At 47.6% G+C, this 26,532-nt stretch overlaps 1 protein-coding gene across 3 annotated transcripts in view; it reads left to right on the top strand.

Annotated features, from left to right (window-relative positions):
* Abtb2 (ankyrin repeat and BTB domain containing 2) overlaps positions 1-26,532 on the top strand; it is a 154,459-nt gene that overhangs the window by 7,877 nt on the left and 120,050 nt on the right. For 2 of the 3 annotated variants that reach the window (XM_050147132.1, XM_050147131.1), the window contains exon 1: positions 4,118-4,446. The exons of the other annotated variant lie outside the window; for it this stretch is intronic. The gene's annotated coding sequence lies outside the window, so the exon portion shown is untranslated. Of the gene's footprint in view, positions 1-4,117; positions 4,447-26,532 lie in introns of those variants that run through there. 3 annotated transcript variants of the gene reach the window in all.

Raw genomic sequence — 26,532 nt, 5'->3', positions numbered from 1 at the left:
GTCCTCCCAACCTCATTTGTGAACTGTGGGATGCGGGACTAATTCTTTGACTTCTGTGCCTTAGTTTTTTTCTCTGTAACGACTATTCGCTGGGACTGAATCGTGTTTTGTCATGAGCTGTCCTGTGCACTGTATACATAACACTGCCTTCCCACCAGTCATCGTGACAACCAAATGTCTCCCAGCACTTCCAGATGCTCCGTGGGGAGCAAGTTCACCCTTGAGTGGGAAACGCTACTCTGTAAGGTAGGCCTGGAATAGCAGATTCATAGAATGCTTGTGAATACTTAATAAGCACCTCTATAAGAGACCAGTCTTCCTTCCTTTCTTCCTTCTCAAACTTCTGTTGAATGTACCAATTTTCTCCCCTTTTGCTAAAGACTCAAGCTACGCAAGTCTCTCATCTAGGGGTGGAGCATGACCCAGATCCCAGGTGGCCAGTGTTAGTCATACGGCTCCCCTTGATGACTAATATTTGGTTTCTGGAGGTAGGAAGAAGTTAGGGAGACGGGGAAAGCCCAGATGTGGATGTACTGCCCCTAGGACAATGCAGTCTGGCAGTGAGGTTAGCTCTCGCCCCGAGTTCATGCCACCTCTGTCAGGATAAAAACAGTAATACGTATTCAAAGCTCCAGGCTCCACAGAGCAGTTTTCTGGTAGGTATTGGATCTGGCTTTTTGCATCCAATTCTTGGACCATGGACATCGCAGGTGATTCTTGTTTTGCTCATCTGTGATGTGGGCACACTGAGTGTTTTTTATTTGTTTTGAGGCAGGATCTTAGTAAGCTGGGCTGGCCTATCCCCTACTTTGTAGCTGAGGCTGACCTCAAGACCCTGATCATCCTCCTCCTCCTACCTCCCTGAGTGCTGGGCCCAGAGGCCTGAAGCACTATGCCCGGCTTTGCCTGTTTTTAAAAATAGCTAAATGGGGTTTCAGCTCTGGCTGTTTGGAACTGCATATTGAGTTGGAAGGAGATGGTGGAGAAACATAGCCCAAATTAGCCTGAAAAGTGCCCCAGAGGCCTCACTGATCTTCTCTGCTGAGCAGTGGCTGTGTGCAAGGCAAACTAGAGGGAGGGAGCACAAGAAGCCTTGCTCCAAGGAGTGTATGATCTAAGAGGGACAATGTAACATGCATGTGGGTAGCTGCAGAGAAGGTTGCCATCTCGCTTAAAACAATGATGGCAACAATGCTGATAGCCCCCATTAATTGCATGATGTCACCCATCTTTGGACTTTTCGTGAGCTAATTTCCTTCAGCCCCCCCCCCCCCCCCCCCCCCCCCCCCCCCCCCCCCCGGCCTCTCTGTGGTGGAGTTCCAGTCCTTAGAGGAAGGTCTTGAAGCTTTACAAAGGTGGTAGGGTGGACACCCCAGTGAGCAGAAGGGAGTGGGGCTTCTTGTGGGAGACGTAGCCTCTGAGCCAATGCAGACTGGACCGAGAAAGAGAAAGAATTGCAACAGTGTGGGAAAGACCTAGAAGCTGATGCTTGTATTTAGAACGATAGCAAGTGACCCTGCTTGGCTGGGGGGCTCAGCGGCATAACAAGGAAAAGTAGAGGAGGCAACACGGGAAAAGGGGGAAGATTCCCACATCTTTTATCCAGATGTGAAGAAGGCTGCCAGAGTGCTTGGACGAGAGTTTTCCGAAACTGTATTTTTATAATTCAGAAATGGAGTGTGTCTGCTGTGCGGCTCATCTTAGCCACAGCCCAGACCTCCCATAACCCCTCCTGTTGATTGAAAGCTTGACCTTGCAAATGCACCCGTCCGCTGTCGTAGCAGCGAAAGTAATACAAGACTTTAAAGGAGCAAACTGGAGCGGAGGGGACACAAAAACCTTTCGCGCGGCCTCGCTTCCCTTGTTGAACTTGGCTTCTGGCTTGATTAGTTCTTCAGGCCAAAGTGATCCCTCCACATCATGAAGGCTGGGCGTGGCAAGCTTGCTAAAGGAGACTATTGAGTTTGCTCTTGCAGAATTCGCCACCATGGAAGCAAAGAAGCATAAAACAAAAACTAAAAGGGTCCTAGACGTCTTTATTGGCTCTAAGTCTAACTTGATGGGCTCAAGGTCCAGTGCAGACTTTACTAGCTGGCCGCTCATTTTTTTGATGTGTAGTCCCTTTCTAGTTCTTGCTGAAGTCTTTCCGGAATGTTGATAAAGATTTTGTGTTTGATGCTCGATATTATAGAAACATTTTATAACTCATCTTCATCTGGGTGGGACTCCCTTGAGTTCGGTTGATCCCTGACAGCAAAACGTGGAGCTCATACTGGCTTGGCTAACACCTTAGGCGTGTGTCCTTTTCCTGACCCAAGTGTGATGAAAGAATTTTCTTGTCACTTGAAAAGGCCAGATTTCATGAGGATGTGGCAGAAATACATATAGGCTTATTTGTAGTTAATGATTTGAAGGTCTTCCTTTCTAAATAAATGTGAGCTAAGAGTTTCATGGGGCAAAATTTAAATAAGGAAACTGAACTTCTAAGTCCTGGCAACAGAAACCTGAGTCCGGGGAGAGATGAAACTGAGCCTCTAAGAGTGGGAGGCAGGAAAACTGTCCCAACGAAAGCTTTTGTTGAAAGCTTGTTTTTCAAGTGCTGGGGATCCAGCCCAGGGCCTTGTGCATGCTGGGCAAGTCTTTTCGACCGAGATACCCCTAGCCCATTTTGTGTAAAACTTTTTGGTTTATGCCTTTTAAAGTATGAGATCAGTATTTTCTCTGTGGGAAGTTACAATACAAGTCTATGTTCGTATACTAAGCAGACATGCAAACGGATGGCAGTGTCTAGAACACTCCGGCACAGAGAACTATGGACTTGGATCAAGAAAGTTCTGGACAGGAGCTTGCCCTCTCTGTGACTGGAGTGAGTCATCCCGGCTCTTAGGATCTCTGCGGTATGCGAAGGTTGGACTAGAATCTCTGGGGACCCTTCTGTCTCTGGAAATTTTCTGGACCCCACAAGAACTCTGTGAAATCATTCCCCTAGGGTCAATCCTCGTTGGCTGAAGCAGCCTCTGCTCTGAGACCCAGCTGGCTAGTGAGACTGAACGCCATCTTTAGCGTTAGCTATCATTTTATACTTAGTTTTGCTTTGCCTTCTCTCAGAAGGATGAGTTCTGTGTACTTCTGGTTGACACAAACTGCTTGACCGCTGTGTCCAGGCCCTGGCAGGCCAGCACTGTGGTGAGGTCCAGCCCTGAGGTGACTTCATACAGCTGGTGTTTGAAGCCTGCCTACCCAGACTAGGGTATTTATAGCAGGGGAGAAGCTAGAGAAAAAATAAATACTCTACACCCTTCTCTGTCCTGCCCTGGACACAGACAGGCACTGTGAGGAATGGAGAAGGCTATGCTGTAGAATCTACCAGGATATTTTTAAATGTTCTTTGTTGGAGTTGGCAGGCTTGGTTTTCAAGCAGGAGGGAAAATCAGAGTCATTGAGGATGACCAGAGACCAGAAGTTTTAAAAGGCAAGAGGCAGAGCTTGGTGTGCAGGCTTTAACGTTTCTGCTCAGTCCCAGAGTTTGAGCAGGACTTGGGTAGGTTAGGATGAGAGCTGAGGTTGAGATGGCTTGTGTCCTCCTCTTCCCCATCCGCCCCTCAGATCCTAAGATGAAAACCAGCAAACTGTTCAGGTAAGGCAAGACAGGGCTGCCTCTGAGAACTCGGGGCCTGGTGGTTTCTTCTTCATCTAGGAGTTGGGAGATCAAGTTAAACACGGAGACAAAATTGGAAAGCAAATTGTTCCCAGCTGTTCTCTTGGACATAATCCTCCCGGGGCAGGCTGGATAAGCCAGAGCTGTGCTGGGATTCAGTGAAGTCGTGTAGGACAATGCCCCAGGGGTAGAGCTGTCTCTAAACCTCACCAGAGGGACCCTGACCACTGGGCCTTTGTAAAGTCTCATAGATGATGTCGTCTTCTGCTTAGCTAGTCACTGAGGAGAAAGTGGTTCAGTGGGAGGGACTTGGGGTTTAGGAGCTGGGAGGAAAGTTCAGTTTGGGGGACATCATTTGTTCAGCAAATATTTATTGAGGACTTTCTGTGTACTGGACAGTGTTCCAGGGAGCAGTGACAGACCAAATAAATAAAGTCCTGAAAGGGAGGTACTGCCCCTGCTGAAAGTGAGGGCAGTGGGCATAATGGAGGAGCCACAGCGAGGTCCTCATGGCCAGAGAAAGCAGCTCCCAGGAGAGGGACTAGCAAGTGTCCCTGGTTTCTTTGGAGAGCACAGAGGAGATCAGCGTGGTTAGGTTCATCATGGAACAGGAGGTGCAGAAGAGGAAATAACACACAGTACTATTGCATAATAGTGCCTTGCTGTTCAGCTGAGTGTGCTATGCTGAGCCTGGGCAGACCGGCACACTTCGGTTTGCATTTTAATAAGGCTATTCCCTGTGTTCTGTTGGAAATGGACTTTAGTATCAATAGAAACAAAGTGACCAGGTAAGAGGGTTTTGCAGTAATTGAAGTGAAAGAGGATGGAACTTGGACCAGGTGAGGGTGGACCAGGTGAAGGTGGACCAGATGAGACTGGAACTTGGACTGGGTAAGGGAGGGACTAGGACTGGGTAAAGGTGGAACTTGGACCAGGTGAGGGTGGAATTTGCAACAGGTGAGGGAGGAATTTGCACCAGGTGAGGGTGGAATTTGCACCAGGTGAGGAAGGAATTTGCACCAGGAGTGTTTTAAAGTCAGAGCCAATGATATTTGCTTACAGTCTGCTATGCAAGTTATGAGAGAAAAGCTGAACGTGACAGTTAGGTTTATGGGCCAAGCATTTACTGAAGTATTGAAGAGGCAGGATCAAGTTAGAGACTCAAGTGTAGATTTGGTGTCCAAACTTAACCTACAGCGATGGCAAGTAGGAAGCAGGATAGGAGACAAGGCCACTTCAGACTTAGTGAATTGTGGGATAGATTGAGCCACTGTACCCCATTGTTCTTCCAGAGGCATTGCCCAACAAGACTGGCTAGAGACTGGGACAGAAGAGGGTTAATTTCCAGTTTTAACATCATCAGTTGATGGCCTGGAGAAGCTCTTCTGTAGGCAGCCTTCATGAAGGTTCTCAACTCTTCTGTTTCAAACCATTAGCATGCGGTCTGTTTAATCAGGTCCACTTGTAACTTACATACATGTCCTCCACTTCCGGGGAAACCAGACCCCATATTCAGGCAGCTTTGGGTTCTTGCAAGTCAGTCATGAGTGAGTCAAGAATTGATACAGAAAGAGTATTCTCAGGACACTGGGTGTGTCCCAGGGCCTGCTCCTCAGAAGGGGTAGCGGGTATGTAGCTGTGGATGAAATCTAATGGTTGCCACTGCCTGACCACCTGGTGTCTGAAGGTTCCTCCGCTGTTAAATGAGGATGTCACAATTCTAATTAAGTTGCTGTCGCACTAATTCTCAGACAGAGATTCATGTTATCATCACTTGGAGAGCTTAAAAATAAATGTGATTTTGTGACTAATGTCAGAACCTTCCTTCAGAAACTCTGAAGGAAATGGTGTGGAAAAGGGCCCTGGTGGTGTGGGCAGGGCTCTCGGGAACGTCTGGTACAGGGTGAGCACTCAGACATTAGCTGTTATTAGTGGGCAAAGCATCATTGTTCTGGATGCTTGTTTCTGCCCCTCCCAGGCTGATGGCTTTCCTTCACTCCTTAGCTATGCTGCTTGGCTGGCTCCTCATCTGCAGAGCTCCCCAGGGAGCTCCAAGAGAAGCCTGGAGTGCCGGCCTTACCTGGGAGGGTCAGAGTTAGACCTGGAGTGGCGGTGCCGCCACGTGGACGTGATGTTTAATCCACTGGCAAAGCTCTGCTAATTACATCTCTAGGAGGGAGAAACTATACAGAGGTTAAGTAGCCAGTTCAGGTCTCACAGGGCCGACCCAGGCAGCCTTCCTCCAGACGCTCCAGTTCCCAGTGGCCACACATGCGTCCACCTCGGCCAGAGGAGCCAGCCGACTGTAGTCGCAACTCAGATCTCCAGCACATAAACTGTTGAGTGCTGAGCCTTACCGTGTGCCAGGGCTGTGTACTTCGTGTGTCCTGTGTCACATGGTTCCTGCCAGTGTATGTAGCCTTCTCACTCTCATTGTCTGTAGTCTTGCTGAAGAGGTGGAAGCTCAAGAGAAATCCGCTAGATGTCATTGATAAAAACGGGATAGCTTCCCTGGAGCCCTCCTGCACCCGGCGCTTCCCTTCTCCTGTCCTCAGAGGTGCCTGAGTAGCGGGAAGCATGACGGGATCTTATTAGCAAAGAAATGATGGGGTTGATAGAGGGTGAGAGAAGCTGCAGTAAGGCTTAAGCACCCCCCCAAAACACCCCCTCTGCCTAGAACAGGGAGCCATTTAAGTCCCTTAAAATACCCTCCCTTGGCAGGGTGCTGGCCTGCTGTGCGGGCTGTGCTGGAGGCATCCTCTGCCTATTTAAAGCCGGGCCCTTCTCGCGGGTGCAGTGAGTGAAATAACCTCTGAGAGACTGCGTGGGTCCGTTGCTTAAAATAGTTCAGGAGGAAGAATGTTTGGAAGCTTCTGGCTCCTTGAGTCCATTTCCTTTGAATTTATGTCACCTCAGAGAGTGCCTGGCCTCCTCCTGTTTACTTTTCTAGCTCTTCCCTTTCTACAGTCCTTGTGTCCTTTGTCATCCTAAGCCAAAGGCCTTTGTCCTCACAAAAAGTGGCAGCCTCTCCTAAGTAACTAAGTTGGGACCTTTTGTACATTTAATTTTTTTTCTCTTATGGGGTTTGGGTGGTGAGAGGCCATTTGTTTAGGAATTGGCCATTTCTCCCCTCCAGCTGCAGAGTTTCCAAGATCAGAGCTCTGGAGTGAGTTTTGTTTTTCTTTATTCACGCATACAAGGGCTGCCTCCGTGAAGCCAGGGGTTTCTCAGCACCTTCCCCTTGTGGTGCCCAGGAATGCGGATGAAAAGCTTTAGAGCCACTCTTCGATGATGTGGTCACAGCCACATGTGGCTCCTTACGTTTAAACACAGTAAAATCCGACACCCTTAAACATCTTCACACAAGCCTACTTTCCACTGCTCCATCAGCACGCATGCCCAGTGGCTGCCATACTGGACAAGGCAGAGATAGAACACATCCATCATCCCAGACAATTCTATGAGACAACATGCCCATTAGACTCTAGGTCACCAGCTGGTCACTCCGGCCAGCTCTCTAGGTCTTCATGGGTCTAAACATATAACCGCTCCCCAGCTTCTCAGAAGCCCTCTGTTTGCAGAAGTGGGAAGTTTCATGGAGGGAGAGATTAAGGTCATTGATTTTTTTGTGGCTCTAACCTTTGAACCCCTCACAGGAGGTCAATGTTTTATGGTTTCGAAACTGTGTGGCCTAGGGCAAGTCACTTAACTTCTCTGAAAAAGTTCCCTTGTCAGTGAAATGGATACCTCATGGGGTGTTCACCGGGGTTAAATAAAATGGCAACATGTGCATAAAACAAGGTTGCTACACAGTGACCACAAAGTTTGTTACACCTTCCCTGACTGGTGCCGCAGTGTGCTGTGCAGTACTTGATGTAGCAAAGGCAGGAACTCCAAGGCGTGGAATTGCCACTGCTGCTACTTCTGTTGCTAGGACTCTGTCCTCAAGCTTAGGGCTTGCTTCTTCTAGGCTCTGGGCTCTCTTCCCTGGTTTATTGAATGGCCCCTGGTCACGTCAGATGGTATCTGTTTTCCAAGGCTAGGAACTCCTCTTATCTAACTTCGATGCTCTGCATGTGCTCCTTTTGAGGGCTTTTTGTGCAAAGCCTCTCCGCACTACTTGGGGTGTTAGCACCAAGACTGTGGGTGACCACCAGAAACTTTTGAATCTGTTCCAGAATTTTAGGTTTTGAGTGTCTCGTGTGCCCTGTGGGTCTGCTCTAACCTGTGCTGTGAGAGCGGAGACAAATGTAGCCCTCGCTGGGATCTCGCAGAGGGAACTTTGGAAGGATCATATTTGGGACCAGGAGAGGCCTCTCTTGAGTAGAGAGAGCAGAGGCGGAGATCTGTTCACACTTGCGGCCTGGGTCAACCCTGGACCATCCTTTCATTTGCCTAGCTTACCTGCTAACAATTTAACCTCTCTGTACTTCAGTCCTCCCGTCTGTAAAAAGGGAATAATGCTAAGAACCCACCTGGTAGTGTGTCTGGGAGGATTCAGATGGTGCCCAGTGAAGTCTCTAGCCCCAGGCTCACAGCCTCTGATGGGACTGACATGCACAGCTCACAGGAGCGAGCTGTGTTTTCCATCTTCATCCTTTGTGCTTCCCAGGGATGGCACTGGGGATCCTTGACTCTGCCATGAGCTGTTTGCATTTTCTATGTGACGATCTATGGTTTTAAGTCAGAGAAAGTGATCAGGAGGGGGGCTAGCACTTAAAGGCGATGTGTGAATTACATGTGTGTGGTGTGAACTCCATGTGGTCTCTTTTCTCTTCTCTCTTCTCTCCCTGTATGGCAGAGATAAAAAGTACACCGCAGTTGTCATTTCAGATGCTCACAGGTGACCACCAGCCCGCTTCCCTCCTGCTGCTGCCTTGGGCTGTGTAAGCAGCACCGCCCAGTCCTATAGTGTAATCAGATCTGAGTTCTTGCTGTAGGATTCGTGTGTGGTGTGACGTGCTCATGTGTTTATGCAGTTGCCACTCATTCGCCCACAGCGAGATGTGCCAAACCTGACACTTGAGACGAACTCCAAATAGCTCGGAACTACGTGCGGGGTGTACATGAATCTTCACACAGTTGTCCCAAGGCACATATCTAAACTGGGGGAATCCAACTGCCATGCCTCCTCCCCTCCTCCCCCTTCTGTGCCTAGAGGGAGGAATCAGTCACAAAGAGAACCTCCAAGAAAAGGAAGGACACCAGGCCAGGATATTGTGTCACTACGTTGTCATCATTTGGGAAACTTGGGCCCCCGCGGTGGGCCCTAGGCTGACCAGACTGGTGTTTTTGTGGCTTTCCTAGCGCTGTCAAATCTCTCCTCTTTAAGGGATAGCTCTGCCTCTTCTTGCCAAACAGTTGTTTTGACTGTTACCAGAACTGAGGTCTTCTCCACTGTCAGCACAGCCCCAAAGGGCCCAATGAGTACATGTATGTGTAAGTGTAAAATAGTGTGTATGAGCAAGTGTGTGTTTGCATGTGTGTGTATGAGAGAGCAAAAGAGTATGTATAAGGGAGGGAAAAGAGTGTGTGTGTGTGTGTGTGTGTGTGTGAGAGAGAGAGAGAGAGAGAGAGAGAGAGAGAGAGAGAGAGAGAGAGAATATGTGTTTTGGTTTGAGCCCACACATATCTTTCTCCTTTCAAAAATACAAGAGACCTTTAACTTGAACATTTCCAGGACTGGCTCATTGCTGAAACATCTTGAGACACTTAAAAAATGGTACTTACATGGCTGTATTAATTTTATAGCTCTAAAATTGGAACTAGAATGTCTGTGTGATATTTATTTTTCTTTTCCTTTTTCCCCCCAAATTAATTTTTTCTAGTGTCTGACAGTGACTAATTTCTGTTCACATTTTCAGTGTGAAGTATTTCTACAAAGCACTGGATTCCATCATGGTATGTTCACGCGTTTGTGGTAATTTGGCCATAAATAATCATGTTCACCCCTTACCATCTTTTGTCTGGTCCTTCCATTGTTCCCTCCAACATGCCCCCTTCTAATTTCATGCGGTTTTAGAAGTCTAGATGTACACAGTGGTTTCCAGTGCTCCTTAGGGGACTGTGCAGACAAATGGGAGGCTACTTGGCTCCACTGTTAGCAGTGGGATTCCATGCCAGGAACCTCTGACTGTGTATCCATCTGGGAAAGTCCAGGCCAAGAGAGGCTGAGCAGAGATGGCATCCGAGGCTGACCTGTGGCTTCTCTGAGTAATGGATGGAGGCTATGGTCAGAACTGCTGGAGGAAGAGCCTGGGCTTGGTGCTGTACCTTGGAGAAGAGATAGCAGCCAGGTCTCTCAACCACACGCAGTGAGCGGATAGTCCTATCTCCCCAGTGCCTTTGCCTCCAATCCTCACAATAGATTATGAGCTGAAGCTCCTGTCAATGATTCCATTTCATAGACAGAGACACTTAGGACCAGAGATCGTTAAGATGACTGGTCCAAGGACACTCCTAAGCAGGGCAAAGAACCAACATTTGAATTTATTGCCACTGTTCCTCAAGATCCACTACTATCCAGGCTGAATGTTTGAATCTAAATCAGTCGGCATGGGTGGGTGAGGTGTCTCGGTATGTAAAGGCGCCTACTGCCAAGCCTGCTGATCTGAGTTCAGTCCCTGAGACCCACATGGCGAAAGGAGAAAACCAACCCTTGCAAGTTATTCCCTGACCTGAACACACATGGCTTCACACACACACACACACACACACACACACACACACACACACACTAAAGAAAAAACCCACCATTTTTTAAATCAGCCGGCTATTAAGAATAAGTCAAATCTTTGCTGTCCTGTAAGAGGAATGTCGGTTTTCCACAAAGGACAGTCTGTGTTCTCTCTCCTCAAGGCATGGCCACTTCCCTTCTAGTCTCCTATTTTGGAGTCTTTCATTTCCCTCCAGAACCAGCTGAGACTGCTTTGCTTTTTCAGGGAAGTGTCCATGTTCTGCTCTGCTGCCCTTTCTCCCTACCCCTGCCCTCCCCCCTACTCAGCCCCTACACACAGGCGTGCTCGCTGGTTGGGGCCTAGAGTGGGGGTCGGGTTTTGGGGATGCCACCATCATCACTTGGGGCACAAACACAGGCCTGCCTCTAGCTGTCATGTGTCTCTGTCGGATCACTGATACTCAGAGGAACATCCCCTAAAGGGCCGAAGGGTGGGTCTGTGCAAACTGAATGCCTGCATTCAGATTCTGGGTCCACTTCTTGTTCGGTGAGTGACTGCTTAACTCGGTCCCAGGCTACACTAGGAGATGGAGTCGTTGCTGCTGACTTCCTAGGACAGTTTCAGGAATTGAACAGTGCTTTCTAGAACATCTGATGTAGTCCTGGCCTCTGAGTACACCCGGGGTATTAGCCATTGTGGTGATGGTAATGGCTGTTCTTTGGGGCCGGCGTCAGGTCTTTGGAATGTAGTGTAGGCTCAGAGCTGATACACGTCCATGTATATATCATACATATCCTGAGCATTAAGGGGAGAGGTCTGGACTTGGCTAGTCCTGCTTAGGCTCCTTTCTTTATGTAATTCTAGGCAGGTTTATCTGTCTTGTTTCTCTTTTCTTCTGGGCCTTGGGATTGAATCAGGGCTTTGTGCGTGGTTTGCAAGCGCTTTGCTGAAGAGCTGTGCTGTGATACCCTAGCCCTGTTTGTCTCCTAATCTGTACAGTTAGACCAAAGCTGTACCTGCCACGTGGGTTGTGAAGCCAAAGTCTGGAGCTCGAGGTGCAGTCACCTAGCTTGTGTTGGGCACATGCTCCAGTCCCTGTGCCACGCACAGGTGAGGTGCAGAAACAGTACTCAGATGAAGTGCAAGGGTCCGTTTGGCCTTGAGTGGCTAGATGGGGAAACATGAATGGAATGAACCTTAGCAAAATTATAGCGAGAAACAAGCTCAGTGTTTATAAAGTTCAAACAAAAAGGCTGAAAGGAATAGATACGGGTCAGATCAATACAGCATAAAGGGGAAGATTGAGGGCCAAATCCAGGTAACAGCTGTCTGTATGGTGGAGAGGGAAAGGGAGGGGCAGGCTCATGTGGTTTAGAGGTCTGTGCTTGCCACAGCTCTAGCTTGTTTGGGGGAGGTGATTTCACATTATTATAACTAATTAAAAAGTGGTCACGAATGAAGGACTATAATAAATCAAATTAATGCACCTGAGGTTAAAAAATTAGTGGGTTCCCAATTGGTTGTGGCTACTTATTATTAGCATGCTGTGGACCACCTGGGTCATGCCATGTGCCGCCCTGGGTACCCTGTGATTGCCTGTGATTTTGTGTAAAATACCTGAGAGCCAAGGTTTTCCTCCTCTGGCCACAGCGGCTTCCTTACAGAGACCCCAGAACAGTTAGGATATTCAGGTTGCCTTGCTCCTCGGGTTTGGGGCAACACGTGGGCATAAGCGCCTGCGTGGGCCTAAACTCCCTGAACAAAGCCAGGGTTGTTTTGTCCACGCTGTGCCAGATGGAAGGCTTTCATTAGTCACTTTGGGAGCATTCATATTAGCTGGGAGATTTTCTTTCCAAGGGTTGGAGCGGACGGTGTTTGCCTTGGGATGGTCTTAGTCCTCTCTGCTTTCCTTGCCACTGCCAAGTATCACAACCTTTGCCTATGGCTTTGCTCTACCCATGATCCCTTTCATGGATCATGGGGAAGCACAGTGGATATCTGAGGTGGCCCAGTCACACGCTCCCAGGTCAGTGGCATCTGGGTACAAGTAATTCTCAGGCCCAGCTCCTCTTCTCTGACTGAGATGAAGGGACAGAGAAAAGGGCACCTGCTTTGGAGTTAGGGAAACTTGAACTTCGGGCTCTCGACAGTGTAATCTGAAGCAGCAGTATGGCTTCTTCCTGTATGTCAAACTGAGGCCAGTGAAGTGTCACGTGGGCAGCTATCCATGTATGCAGCCTACCTAGGCATGATCAAAGTCTAGAGAGGGGCTGGGGATGGAGCTCAGGTGATTGAGTGCATGCCTAGTGCGCATAAATCCCTGGACTCAATACCACCACTACCCAGCTAGTTGTAGTACATAGCACTTGGGAGGTAAAAGCAGGAAGATGAGAAATTCAACTCATTCTTTACTACATCACAGGTTCGAGGTCAGCCTGGGGCACATGAGGCCTCAAAAACAAACAATAACAACAACAAAAGGATCTTAGGTGCCCCAATGGCCCTTCCCACATACACCTCAAGTACCCCCAGAGAGCTAGCTTCTGTTGCCCACAACTATTCTGAACTTTGAGGGTTGGGACATTATTAAACTCTCTGAGCTTCAGTTGCTTTATGTGGAAAGTGCAAATGGAGGGCTGTGTTATGGGTACTGATTTGGTGAAATCTAATGGGGCAGGGTACATGAAGTCCACAGTGAAAGATCCATCCAACAGGTATTGCTAGGTCGGGGAAAGCTGTGCTGTCTCTGATTGCCAGTGTTGGCTCCAGAGACTCAGGCTCCTTCTGACTACAGTGTTTGTTTCCTAGGCCTTCTGTGCCTTCTGTGTTCTACTGACGTCTCAAACACGCTTCAGATTGTTCCTTCAGTGGCTTGCAGGACTTCTAGAAACCTGTTTGTCATGCTTGAGTTGATGGAGGAAGGAGCAGGAAAGAAAGCATTCTGCAGGCTATCTCCCCAAACCTGTGTTTCCTAGAGGGTCTGTTTGCTGTGTTAGCAAAACCAACAGCCATATTGCAGAGTAGGGGCCTGGGTTGGACCTCGTTCCCTGAACTGGGAGTTGGTGGTGTGAGGTGCCACGGGTGCCATGTTTGTTGAAGTGGCAAGGCTGCTGAAGTTTTTGTTCTAAAACTAAACAAAAACGCCACATGATTATCCAAAATTCTCCAGTTACAGGCTGGAAAGATGGCTTGGTGGTTAAGAGCACTGGCTGCTCTTCCAGAGGTCCTGAGTTCAATTGCCAGCAACCACATGGTGGCTCACAACCATCTCTAATGAGATCTGGTGCCCTCTTCTGGAATGTGGGCATACATGGAGGCAGAATGTTGTATACATAATAAATAAATAAATAAATAAATCTTTTTTAAAAAAAAATCAACAATTATAAATATCTCCTTGAGTCAAGGGAAGAAAAAAACCAGAATACCCAAGTTGAGGAGATGTTTTTTTCTTTTTAGGATAAGAGTTTCTGATGTATGTTCACTGTTGGGGTTTATTCCGGGTGGTATTTATGCCCTTTCTTGACTGTAGAACTTCATGAAGGAGGCAGGACTGTGTAGGTAATAGGCACCCAAGGAACTTTACCGAGGCAAATTCCCTGAATTAGTGATGGGTCTGAGGCTAGGATCTGTCCACAGAGCATGCTTCCTTCAGTCACAGAATACTTCACATGTGTCAAGTTCTGTGCAAAGAGAGCAGTGTCTTGTGAGCAGCTCTGAGCCAGAGGCCTGCATCCAACAGGTGTTTGCTGTGCAGACTGTGTACTGCGTGCGTTTGGAAGACCACGGCTGGTGAGCCAGCTGGTGCCAGGCGTTGGCATGGTCCTCGAGGCTGTATCATTTAGGCTGAGATCTAAAACTCCAGGCATAGGTCTCATTGAGATCTGAAAAAAACTCCAGGTGTGGGTCTCAGACATCTAAAGTATAGCTCGTGTCAGTGTGTACCTGAATCCTCATCACCCAAGAAGACATTTCCCAGGATAACTTCTGCCCCCACCTTGAGTGACATTGCGCTTTTGTGAAGCTGCTGGATGTGTCTGCGAGCTGGCATGTCCCTGATGTGTTTCTGATAGCCCTTCACTGCTCCTGTTCTGTGCAGTGATGTTTCTAAGTAGGCAAGGGCTTTCCTACTCTGCGAAAGGGTTTTCACTTCCTTCCAAGGTAAGTAAGAGAGGTTAGGCAGTAAATCTATGTGGAAAAAATGTACTTTGTTAGTAAGAGCCTGTGTGTGTGTGTGTGTGTGTGTGTGTGTGTGTGTGTGTGTGTGAGAGAGAGAGAGAGAGAGAGAGAGAGAGAGAGAGAGAGAGAGAGAGAGAGAGAGAGAGAGAGAGCGCATTATTCTAGTACAGAGCCGGAGGAGAGAAACATGTTTGCAGTGGAGAAGACACCCGCTTGGCATCCCCTGTGTGGCCAACCATGGCGTAAAGAGCCAGCACGCCAAATTTCTCCAGTTACCATGGGACCCAGACTTTGACAGGAAATCATGGTAGGGTGGGAAAGAGTCCAAAATACACAGGGCTGGCACACAGGCTGCAGTTGGGAAGAAGAAGAGAACAGTCCATCTATTTTCCTGAGCTGAGTTCTCCAGCTTCCAATGGGGCTGTTTTCTAAGCCTCCCTCTGAAGTAGGTCCATTTTATGGACCTGATTTTTAAGCATGAACTTTTTCCACATTAAGCAATACTTCTGCAAATTAAAGTGGCTCCTTTATATGTTTGTGAAGGGCATCTCTTAGCCTTAGTGTGTGTGTGTGTGTGTGTGTGTGTGTGTGTGTGTGTGTGTGTGTAAGTCTCCAAACTAATAAGGAACTGAAGTCTCCAGTCAGGGAGACACTTTCTCTCTCTCTCTTGGGTTTTCCCACAAGTATTTCTCTGCTGTGAGCAGCCTGCTGGAAGCGGAGCACCCTTTGCTTGCTGAGGTGTGCCAGTGAGAATGGGAGGGCCTGCTGTAAGGCACTCCACGACTGGGTTTCCTGGAAGTTTCAGCCGCCATGTTAAGAAAGTGAAATGTCTCATCCACAAAGAAGCCCGCCCGTTTTCATCCTGTTGGTGAAGTCTGTTAAATTGAAAAGCTAGGAGGAGGATCTTGCTTGCATTTTTTTGCAAATGGAACTCTGGAAAAGTTCAACAGGGCCTGACTGTGCATAGCCTGGGACTAGTTCCAGGCTTCCAGAACATTTAACAGGTTGCTGTTGATAGGGTTTTCCATGAACCACCCAATTCAGCGGGCTTTGAAACCCTCCTATATTTCTTGGAAAATGTGTTCAATCATCGGTAGAAATGCCAGTTCTGCCATGGGCTTTGCATCCCTGTGCCTTCTTGGCACCTCTCCCTCTCTCCTCCTCCTCCTTTCCTCACCCCCTTCCTCTCTCTCTTCCCTCTCCCTTTCTCTCTGTCTTCTTTGTCTTTCCAGCCCTTTCCTTCCAGACAGAGTGCCTTAACTTCACTGAGCTTTGTGCTTTTATCCCTCGTGATGACTTTGACTATAGCTGGTTCAAGAGAGGTGAGAGACCAGCCCTACTAGCAGTAGAATACCTTATAGTTTTTACAGATGACTTTGATATTCTTTCTCCTTTGAGAAAGTTACAACTCCTGTAGCTCCCATTTAACTGTGGGGTCTGATCCTTAGAAGCCACCTTGTGCCATCCTGCTATGATTTATTTCCAGTTTACAGATCAACCATGGCTCACAGGAGCTTGTCGGTAGTTGAGGTGAGGACAGACTGGGGATGCGCAGCTCCGCCTGACTCAGAGACTGTATTCCTGAGCACCACAGAGTGCGGCCTCCGCCACACCTTGTGCTTCTTCTCAAGAAGAAAACAAAACCACAGAGCACTTTCTGGAGGTCTCATTGCCAAGCTGTGTCCTGGCCAGGACCAAAAGTACCTCGAGGAAGCAGAGTTTCTCTCTTACCCAGAACCTGCTTACCTGAGCAGGGGTCCCCAAGAGAGGTCCCTGGCATCCGAGGCAGCAGTCAGTAAGAGCTCAGAGACAGTCAATGTTGAGCTCACATCAAGGCCAGTGAGAAGGTGTTTTGGGAATCCAGGTAATTTGCCTGAAGCTGAGAAACCACAAAGTTACTGCTTACTAAGTGCACTTCTTTATGTCTCGGGACCCCGCGGGTTACAGACACAGTTCAACCCAATTTAAGCAAAGTGATTTTACTGCCTTAAGGTTGGGTGGTGCTTAGCTTTGAAAAATGAAAAGGGGGTAAGTTGGCTTCCCTGACAGGTCAAACAACAATTCTGTCCTTGAGGTCTACTTAGCTGTGACTGGCTTAGTTAGAGTCATGTGTCCATCGCTGAACCACTTATTTTAGTGTAGGGCCGCATGCTCTGCCCCATGCCCCAGAGAGAGGGTGAGAAATCCGCCCTGGTTGTCTGAGAACAGTAAGTGAGCGATAGAAAAAAGATGGAGAGGTGAGACAAGATGCTAGTTGAGCAAGATAAAAAAGTGAATGGAAAAAAATAAATGCGTCCCCCACATTAGGTCAGACAGGGGTAATTCCTTTATTTAGAGGATTTCAACCAAACATTAATGTATCTTCTTGTTACAGTTTGAGCAATTATTTCCTGTGTATGAATAGGAGCCTGTGTTCATATGGGTTCACATGCACATGGGTGCACTTGCACACGGAAGCCCCAGGACAGCTTCAGATGTTGTTTCTAGGAGCTGTTGATCTTGTATTTTCAGTCAAGGTCTTTGATTGTGACCTGGGGCTCGCTCATTAGGCAGGTTGGATGGCTGCCAGGGTCTTGAGATCCCCTTTTCTCCGCCTCCCCAGCCCTGGGATCGCAATTCATTTTGACTGAGTGCTGAGGATTGAGCCCAGGTCTTTATACTTGGGCAGCAAGCCCTTTACTGACTGGGCTAGCTCCTCACTGCCAAACAGTTTATTTATTTATTTTAATTTCACTGGCTTCTGTGTGTGTTTGTTGTAATGGAGCATTGTCCCCTGGAAGAAAAGCTCTTCTTTAGAGTACCACTTAAATATTCAGATTGCAGGTTTTAGTGAGAGCCATTTAGATCCTCAATAGCTCAAAGGTGGGCTTTATTCCTGGCTTAATGGCGTCTTAAATTATGTCAGATGAATTAACATGCCACTTCTTCCTTCTTCCACCCTATCTCCGAGTCATTGTCATCGTGATATTCTTGAAGTTTGAGTGAGACTGTTGCCTTGTGTTATTTAATCAGTTACAGATGCAAGTGGAAGGTGAGACTGTGTTAGGGACCATGTGTTTTCAGGGTCCTGCATGGCTACGTGGCTAATTTGCTTCCCCTGCAGAACTAAACCAGACAAGGAAGGGTGTTATTAAGTGTTCCTTTTGAAGTACCTACAGCTAAGTAGATCCAGATAGTAGGACTGTTGAGCCAACAAGGGCACCATGAGTGGTGCCCTGTGGCCAGCATCATGGAGGACACAAAGGAGCAGCTTCTGCTGGGGGAGTGAATGATCCGAGTCTAGTTGCAATACCAGGCAGGCTGTCTATTCAGCGGTTACTATGTGCACTGTAGTGCTAAGGGGCCCACATGCACTGTCTCGTGTAATCCTCAGACTAACAGCAGGAGGGCAGCCACTAGTACCCTCGTTTTGCAGAGGAAATAACAGAGGCTTAAAGAGGCAAAACAGTCACCAAGGAAGAGATGTCACAGGCAGCTCGCACCACGCTCCCTCCAGTTGCAGAGCCCCTGTCGTGCAGCCCCTCACTACCGCGCTGAGGATGGAGACTGTCTTTGCAGAATTTCTCACAGCACAAAAGCACATTCTCCCCTGATAACAGATTTCATCACTCCTGAAACTGGAGGCCTGGGAAGAAAGGAGATTGCTGACTGCTGGAGCCTGCCTTTCCAGAAGGAGGCTAGCTGGGGGGAGAGGGGGGGTTGCCAGCGCTTTGATTCACGTGATCTTACCATCTGTCTAACTTCTGACTCTCGGTACCGATTCAGTCTATCTGCAATCCGGACAGCAGGACCAGGCCAAGGAGCGACTAAACCTTGATTCTGGAACTGGCTAGAAGTCCAGTTGCCTAGGGCTGCTGAGGCCATGTTAGTCTCGGTGTGTCCATGCACCGTGCTCGTGGACTCGTTTGAGAAAGCAGGCAGATGGAGCTGGAGGTGTGAGGCAGGCTGTGAGGAGTCAGGTCTCGGTCTAGGTGGCAGAGACAGCAGACAGGACACGCTAACTATGCATGGACCGCTGCTGCGCTTTGTTAAACCAAACCCAGCCACAATGAGAGAAGTCAAAACCCTAATCCAGGACTTTATCCTGGGCATGATTATCGGTTTTTAGAGAAAAGGTTTTTCCACACATAATTTCTCCTGGAAGAAATCTATCTGGGTAAGGGGCGGAGTAAGAGTGTGGAAATATGTATACCTTTAGAAGTGAGACAGAAGCACAGGCAACGAAGACTGGGAACACACAGCAGCAGACAGCAAAGAGCGGCCCTCAAGGTAGAAGGTGAGATTGACTCCTTGGTTGGCCTCTGACCCCTACTCACGCGCTGTGGCGTGTGGGTGCCTATGCTCACACATGAACATTCACACACAGTTATACACAGAGAAAGGTTTTTAAAGAAATAGTTATGTACATACAGCACAATACTGAGGAACTGAGAATTCACGCGCGCGCGCGCGCGCGCGCGCACGCGCACACACACACACACACACACACACACACACACACACACACCAAAGAATGTGTGCTCAGTACCAGGCTGAAGATGGCTTTTTAGCAAGGTCCCTACTCCTGCCACTTTTGGGGTTACTTCCCTTTACAAGCTAATTAAAAGTGGAAAGGAAAGTGGGTTGGGGAAGATAACTGAATTCACTCCAGGCACTCTCCTGTGTGCCCCTTAAGAAGTGGGAGTGGACAGCTGGAGTGGGGTGGAGAGTGGGGGTCGCCCTGTACTGCTCCCATCGTACTGAAAATGTCATCTTAGAGGATACATGTGTGAAAGCTGGCGGGACGGATAATGTCTCTTTATCCCTTGTCATTTTCTTTGCTCTGAAGTCTACTTTATCTGATATGAATTATAGCCATTTCAGCCTTCTTTTGATATGTGCTTGTACAATGCATTTTTCCTACATTCAATTTTAACTACTCCATATCGCATTTTGAGTGAGTTGCTTATAGACAGTGTATAGTTGCATTTAGTCTATCCAGTCTTACTGTGTTCGAGCGGGTGTAGACTGCTTGGGTTTAGCTTTCTTCCTGATCTGATTGAAAGCAAGTTCTACTCGTTTAGTGCTATTATTTGTTCTGTTTTTCTCTTCTCTTTCCCTCCCTTTCTTTTAGGATATTTGAATATTTTAAAATTAGTGTTTATTTTTTATGAGATTTATTTATTTATTTTATATGTGAGTGTTTTGTATGCATGTCTATCTATGCACCAGGTTCATTATTGCTGACCTTGGAGTTCAGAAAAGGACATGAGACCCCCTGGAACTGGAGTTATGGATGGCCATAAACCACCCTGTGGGCACTAAGAATCAAACCTGGGTCCTCTGCAAGAGCAACAAGAGCTGTACACCATTGAGCCATTTCTCTAGTCCCTATTTGAATATCTTAAATATTCCATTTAATTTTATCTGTTGTGTTTTGGTCATATCTTTTTAATATATATGTGTATAGTGCCTCGGTGAACTTAGATTTTAATATGTTCCTACTAGAGGTAGCATGTATAAGAGTCTCACCATCTCTTCCCCTCTAACTTTGAAGGATGCTAGGCTAGTCTGCCAATCAAAGTGTAGAAAGAAGAGAAAATGGAGAAGGCAAAAGGAGTTGAGTTAATCTCATTCATGCACTTAGCGTTTATCCAATATTGTACCTGGCAGCAGAATCCCTCAATCCTGACCTATATAATCTGGAGATCAGTGATACTGATAGCTAACTTTATTAGCATCCACTTTACGCATGCCCTGTTCACGGTTCTTTGCAGGTATTGTTATTAGTCTGTAATTATTCCCGCTCTAAGTAAATAAATGCAGGCACAGTGAGGTTAACTTACCAAGATAAAAAAGGTTAACTTAGCTAGAAAGCAGCAGAATGTGGGGTCTGTTGCTCACTTCCTGCGTTCCCACAGGGTTGTTATGGGGGGAAGAACACAGGAAGGCATGGTAACTCCTAATTCTATTATGGTGGGGGGGGGCTTGTATCCTCCACAGTATCCAGTCTACCTACCCACCCCTACAGCCCATTGAGGGTCCATTTAGGGGGCCCTTCTCTCCTCTCCTGTCTTCCTGTAAACATTTATAGGAGACCTTGTCTGTGCCTGAGATCACACACACACACACATACACACATACACACACACACAGAGAGACAGACAGAGAGAGAGAGAGAGAGAGAGAGAGAGAGAGAGAGAGAGAGAGAGAGAGAAAGAGAACCAAAGCCCCCAAAGCAGATCTTGAACCTGAGGTCGGAGCAGGAAGGCACTCATTGAGCTGTTAGCACTCTTTAGATAGAGAACCTAAGGTGGGCAGAAGGGAAAGTAGCCTGTTTAAGGGAGCACAGTAATGGCTGGGCCTGGACTGCAGAAGAACCCCCAGTTCCGGCTCTGTGTCTGTGTTTCTTAGGCAATTTTGGCAAAAGGGTGTGGGAGGCTGAGGAGTAGCAGAGCTGGAAATTCTGATCTGTAGCAGTCCAGAGACAGGCAGAGAGCCCCACAAGGGAGCCCCCCCCCCCCCAACACACACCCTTCACGCCAAACCTCAGAAGACTGGCAACAGGCAGAGCTATTTAATAACCTTCAGGAGGCTCGCTGGCTTCAGCGGTCTGGCAATACTGTTTACCATAGCTGAGGTTCATTTGTGCCATTAGGTTTTGCATTTTCCCAAAGAGGCAGAAGTAAACCCTGGGAAGAACTGCTGATGGGGCAGCAGTTAAAACTGACACCTGACCTGAAGTAGGAATGTCACCTGGCCATCACACATACACCAGTCTAATCAAAGGGGTAGTTGTCTGGAGCAGGGTGCTGAGAGTACTGGCTCCGGAGGAAGAATTCCGAGATCCATTGGTTATGCCTGCCGCGGGCCCAGGACTAGTGACTGGGAGTGTTCTGTTGGGTAGTTACCATTAGCAAAAGGTTACAATAAGCCTTAGATTTTAATTGCAGGGCAGTAGTAATACCTGCCATCATAAGATTGTTGTGAGGATTGAATAAGAATGCATGCCACGTGCTCGTTAGGTGCTTAGGACTGGCAAGAGATTTTAAAAAGAGAAAAACCCGGGTTGTTCATGGAAACAGTTGAGCACATTTTTAGTGCCCGATGCTGATTTGGCATTGGAGAAAGATGGTTTGAAATATACTCGATGCTCTTCTGCTGGCCTCATTTCAAATGGAGGGAAATAGGCAGTAACTACTCAAGATAGTGAGGTCATTTCAGATAAGTGTACTGAGCTCAAACAAAAACAGACTAAAAAGATAAGCAAGGATTTCAGAGAGAGGACTGCCCCTTTGAGAAGGGACAGTGATACAAACATCTGGGAGAGTGCTGCAGAGGGATGAGAAAGCTGGAGGCCTTAAGGAGGACCAGCTGTGAGGCACAGTCAGCTTTGGGGGGGGGGGCATGGTGGAAGATTCCATGCTGTATCTCCTAAACACTTTTGGGAATTTTATAGTGTAAAATTTTGAAGCATTAAAGAAAAGAGAGCCGAGTTGACCCACTAATAGAGTGAGTACCTGCCTTGCATGCAAGGCCCCAAGTTTGTCCCCAGGACTGTCCCTTACACCCTAAGAAAGCAGAGACTTGTGTAGTGATCCATATGATGTGCATGCACAGTTCACCAGTCGCTGCCATTTGGCATGCATCTCCTCTACACTCTCCTTTTGCAGCTGAAGTAGTTAAGGCAGGTCCCCTGCATCCTGCCATTTTATCCCGGAATGCTTCGGTACATGCCATTTGGAAAATAAGCATCTGTTGATGTGTTAATGCAAGTTATTGCATTTAATTTTCCCAATGTCATAATCATAATGAATAATTCCTTAATATAACCTAGTATTTAGTCCATAATCAAAATTATTGAATTGCCTCAGCAATAAAAGTTGGTTTATTTGAATCAGGTTTCAAGAGGGCCTTTATATTATATCTGATCATTGACCCAAAGTATTTTATAAGAAAGGTGTTTGACAGCAGGCTTATCATATTTGGGTGGTTTTTACATGCCTTTCAGCTAAATGCATAGTTGAGAGTTTTGAAAACCTGCAGAGGACTGTGCACCACCATAGGTTCTGTGGGGTTATGTCCCATGTGAGTATTTTATAACCAGCCATTGTTCATTGTTATTGATATGTTGTGTATATATGTGTGTGGGTGCCTGAGGAGGTGTCAGATCCCCTGAAGCTAGAGTTATAGGCAGTTGTGAGTGACTTGGCATGGGTACTAGGAACTGAACTTGGGTCTTCTGCAAGAACAGTATTCATTCTTAACCGCTGACCCACCTCTCCAACCTGGCTTTCAGACGTTTAGTCTTCTTGATGGTGATTGGCTTAGGGGCGGCTCTGTGAACCACTTCAAGCCATTGAGGCAGGAGGGAAGCCCACTAGGTGGGACTTCAGAAAAGAATGACTCAAGCATGATGGGGCCGTGACATTCAGACTTCCAGCAGCTACTGTCTATAACTGTATACAATCGGAGAAAATCTAGGACCCCAGTACAGTCAAGGGGGTAAAGGAAATAGCTTGGATCCTTAACGACCCTATGCAGTCAGAGAACTAAGCACCTTCAGATAATGACACCCACTTCTTACTTAAGAAACTTTTGGGTGGGGGTTATACCTATAAGCATCCTAATGTACACACACTAATTTACATGCATCTTTCTGGGTAAGTCAGTATGGGTTTTCATTTTATTTGAGAAAAAAATTTTTAAAAAAGTCCACCTCCATATTGATTGAACTTGCTATGTTTTTTCCCAGCTGCTGGGATGTTATTGCTTCTGCTTTCCTGTTGAGCTCCTGCTTCAGTGGGGCACTGCTACAGTTCACCCAGAAACATCTGGGGAGGCTTGACGTCTGTGAATGAGAAGTGGGAAGCTGTTCCTTCCCATCTTGCAGAGCCTCAACCCAATGGAAAACATCTCCAGACAGTAACACTCTGTGGAGATCTTGGGATACGGGGCTTAGAAGACAGGTGCAGGTGGGGTTCGGGAGGCTGGGGAGCAGAGTGCTGTGTGCTCGGGGCTGGGGCAAGCAAGCTGGCTTTACACGAAAGAGATAGTCCAACCCCCTCATGTGGACCCACTTTATCTGTCTGCATCCCCGAGGAGTTAGCATTCAGCGATGTCTGAATGAGGGAATAAAAGAGCCATTCAGTTCAACCGACCCGATGGTCCCCTGAGCTTCCGACCCTTCCTTGCTTTGGAGGGACGGAAATCTGTCCTATATAAATTTGTGCTATAATGGGGCACATCCATTAGAGAGACTTTTCGTAGTTCTCTGTGTGGCTGTAGAGCTGGGGTTGGAGCAGCCTATGGTATTTCAAGCTGAGGATGATCAGGGACATGTGCTCCCTGCTCCCGTCTAACGTTTTTAAAGAAATATGCTCCTTCTCCAAAGCCCCAGAGCCTCCCAGAGCCAGAATGGAATTCCTATTTGGGTCCCCGTGCATTGTTGAGGGAGACAGACATAAACCACGCCTGGCTCGATTGGTGGGGAACTCGAGGAGTGAGCTGTGTGATAGAAATGAAAATAAAGTTAGATAACATGTATCCGGGGATTAGTGTGTTCCTGGTACTAGTCTACCTGTTTTATATCTGGCATTTTGGTGTCTCCGAAATGGTGGCTTCCAGACAGGACACTGAGGCCGGGAGAGGTTAAATAATGACAACGCGGCTCCATGCTGGCCATTCCCTTCTTGCCCCCAGCCCACCCTTGATTGGAGCTGTCCTGAACCTGAGTCTCCTCTCCCCTGCCACCTGGACACTAGGCAGCCCCAGCTGGCCATGGGGAGACCCATCGTTCCATGACACAGTCAGAGAAAAGCCAGAATGGCCTTGCGGAGGGCTCCGTGACCTTCGGCTGGTTGTGCAGGACACACAGAGTGAGTGGAGACACGGGAAAGGAGGTGGGGGCCAAGACTGTTTCTTGAGCCAGATCTGTAATTGAACCTTTCCCTTCACTGCCTTTTCCCTTTTTCCCTGAAGTCTGTGGGTGGTTTCCAGTCTAGTGTTGCTCCTGTGACTCCAGGGCTGATAAGATGCTGTCCCTTAACTGCCCTACCCTTTACTGTGAGCCTTGCTAAGATACAGTTGGCCTCTGGCACCAAAATTCTGGGCTAGAAAGAAGTGCCTTTGGCAAAGTTGTTGACTGAAGCAATTCCTTAGACAACACAAGCTTCCTTCCTTAGCTATGGGTGGTACTTAACTATTTCTCTATGAAAACATCTTGTTGATCTGAACAGTGATGTTTACGAGTTACCTTTGACTGCCAGTTAAGCTGCCCAGCAAAGACCTGAGAACAACAAGTTGGATTCTTATCACATCATGGGTCACCTGCCAACTCTGAACCCTGAGCTCTGATTCTCCAGCTGGAACCAAATAGACAATAATCCCCTGGGATTTTGGACTCTGTACTTAATGAGTGATTCACAGTTTTGCAAAATCACCTTCTCTCAGGCAGACCAGAAACCTATATTGGAATCTTGATGACTGTACCATTGTGGATTTAGTAGCTGAAACTTGGAGTCATTTCCCAGCTTTGCCACCCCTCGCAGACCTTGTGCTAGTCCCTTGGCCCTCGGAACCCGGGTTTGCTCCTGGGGAAAATGTTGAGATATATTTTTCTAGGTTGCCTCTGGACTGCCTTCCAAATGCATGACCTCAGCCTCACTGACTAGCAGCATCTCCATCTTTGGGCTTTTTTATTTGTTTGTTTGTTTTTAATGCTGTGACTGGATTCTAAGGATTGGGTAATTTATAAATCATAGAGGTTTATTTGGCTTTTGGTTTTAGAGGCTAAGACTTCCAAGAGCACAGGACTTCTGGACGTCTGATAAAGGCCTTTTTTGTTGCTTCATAACTTGGTGGAAGGCATCACCATGAGGCAAGGCAGAGCAAGCGTGCCAGAGAGCTAGATGAGAATCTGAGGGGAGAGCAGGGTACCAAACCTGGCTCCACCAAGCAAATATGGCGTATAAACTGATGGTGGCGTGAGGTTGACTCCACTTAAGGAAAGGGCTGTGTTTGTATTGACCATCTAGAAGTGGGTGCTGGGAAGTTCTGCACATATTTCTAACAGGTATTGCTCTGGCTTGGCCTTCTGTAGTGTCAGGCTGGTTAGGGAATCAAACAACCTTTGCGTGCCTTCCACCCTGGCTCTCACATAGGTACTTGGAAATTGAGACCAGTGGGGCCCAGTATTTGCCAGCCTTCACATTCCTTCCTGTGTATGGTCTGGGCTCCCCCAGTGAGGTCATTAACACGGAAGGACAAGGACTATACCTGTACGCTAAACTCCCCACACATCCTCAGCGTGTTCAGGTCCTTTGTGGGCCCTAGATAGTTAAGTGCTGGCCTAGGTGAGCTCTGCTTACTCCCCAGAGCTCCGGGACAGCATTTTATCTACAGCTTTAGCACATTTGGGTTACGTTGAGTATAGCCACGTATATTTCTAGCGCTCACAGATTATCTGTAAAATTTGGGCTCCAGCAAGACCATCAGAAACAGTATCTTGGCATTGCTGTCTTCACAGCTCAGCTGAGACTTGGTGATGGAATATCTGGAGCAAACATGTTTGTACTCCAGCACTGACTGAGGCCGGTGGACTGGAGGGTGGGGGTGGGGAGAACAGATAGAGTGAGGGACACGATCCAGATAAGAGAAGACCCAAAGCAGAGCCTACAATGAAATCTGGAAAGTGGGAGCTGCTTGCTGTGAGGAGTTCCTGCCTTTGCAGAAAGCTCACCGTTTGCTGATGTTTTGAGACAAAAGATGAAAAAGGAAACCGTTGGTAGTTTGGCAAATATCTGTGCCACAAGGGCTAATAGGGCGGCCCAGAGTGTGGTAAGACCTTAACTGCTGCCTAGTGTTGGGTGCCCTCAGCTGAGAGCTGTCTCTCCTGTGGCCTCTCCCCCACCTTCTCCTTAGCCTCAGAACCTAGAGGCTTAGAGGTAAGGTTTCCTAGTACCATGTGGTTGAGGCAGAGGCTGTGGGAGCTTTTAGCCCTGGTCTGACTAGTCTGATTACTTGGCTCTGGAGTTGATTCTG

The sequence above is a fragment of the Alexandromys fortis genome, unplaced genomic scaffold, assembly GCF_014885135.2.
Source record: "Alexandromys fortis isolate MF-2015 unplaced genomic scaffold, M_Fortis_MF-2015_v1.1 scaffold_12, whole genome shotgun sequence".
Lineage (NCBI taxonomy): Eukaryota > Metazoa > Chordata > Mammalia > Rodentia > Cricetidae > Alexandromys > Alexandromys fortis.
Note: the sequence above shows the minus strand (reverse complement) of the source record. Positions and strands in the feature narration are given on the sequence as shown.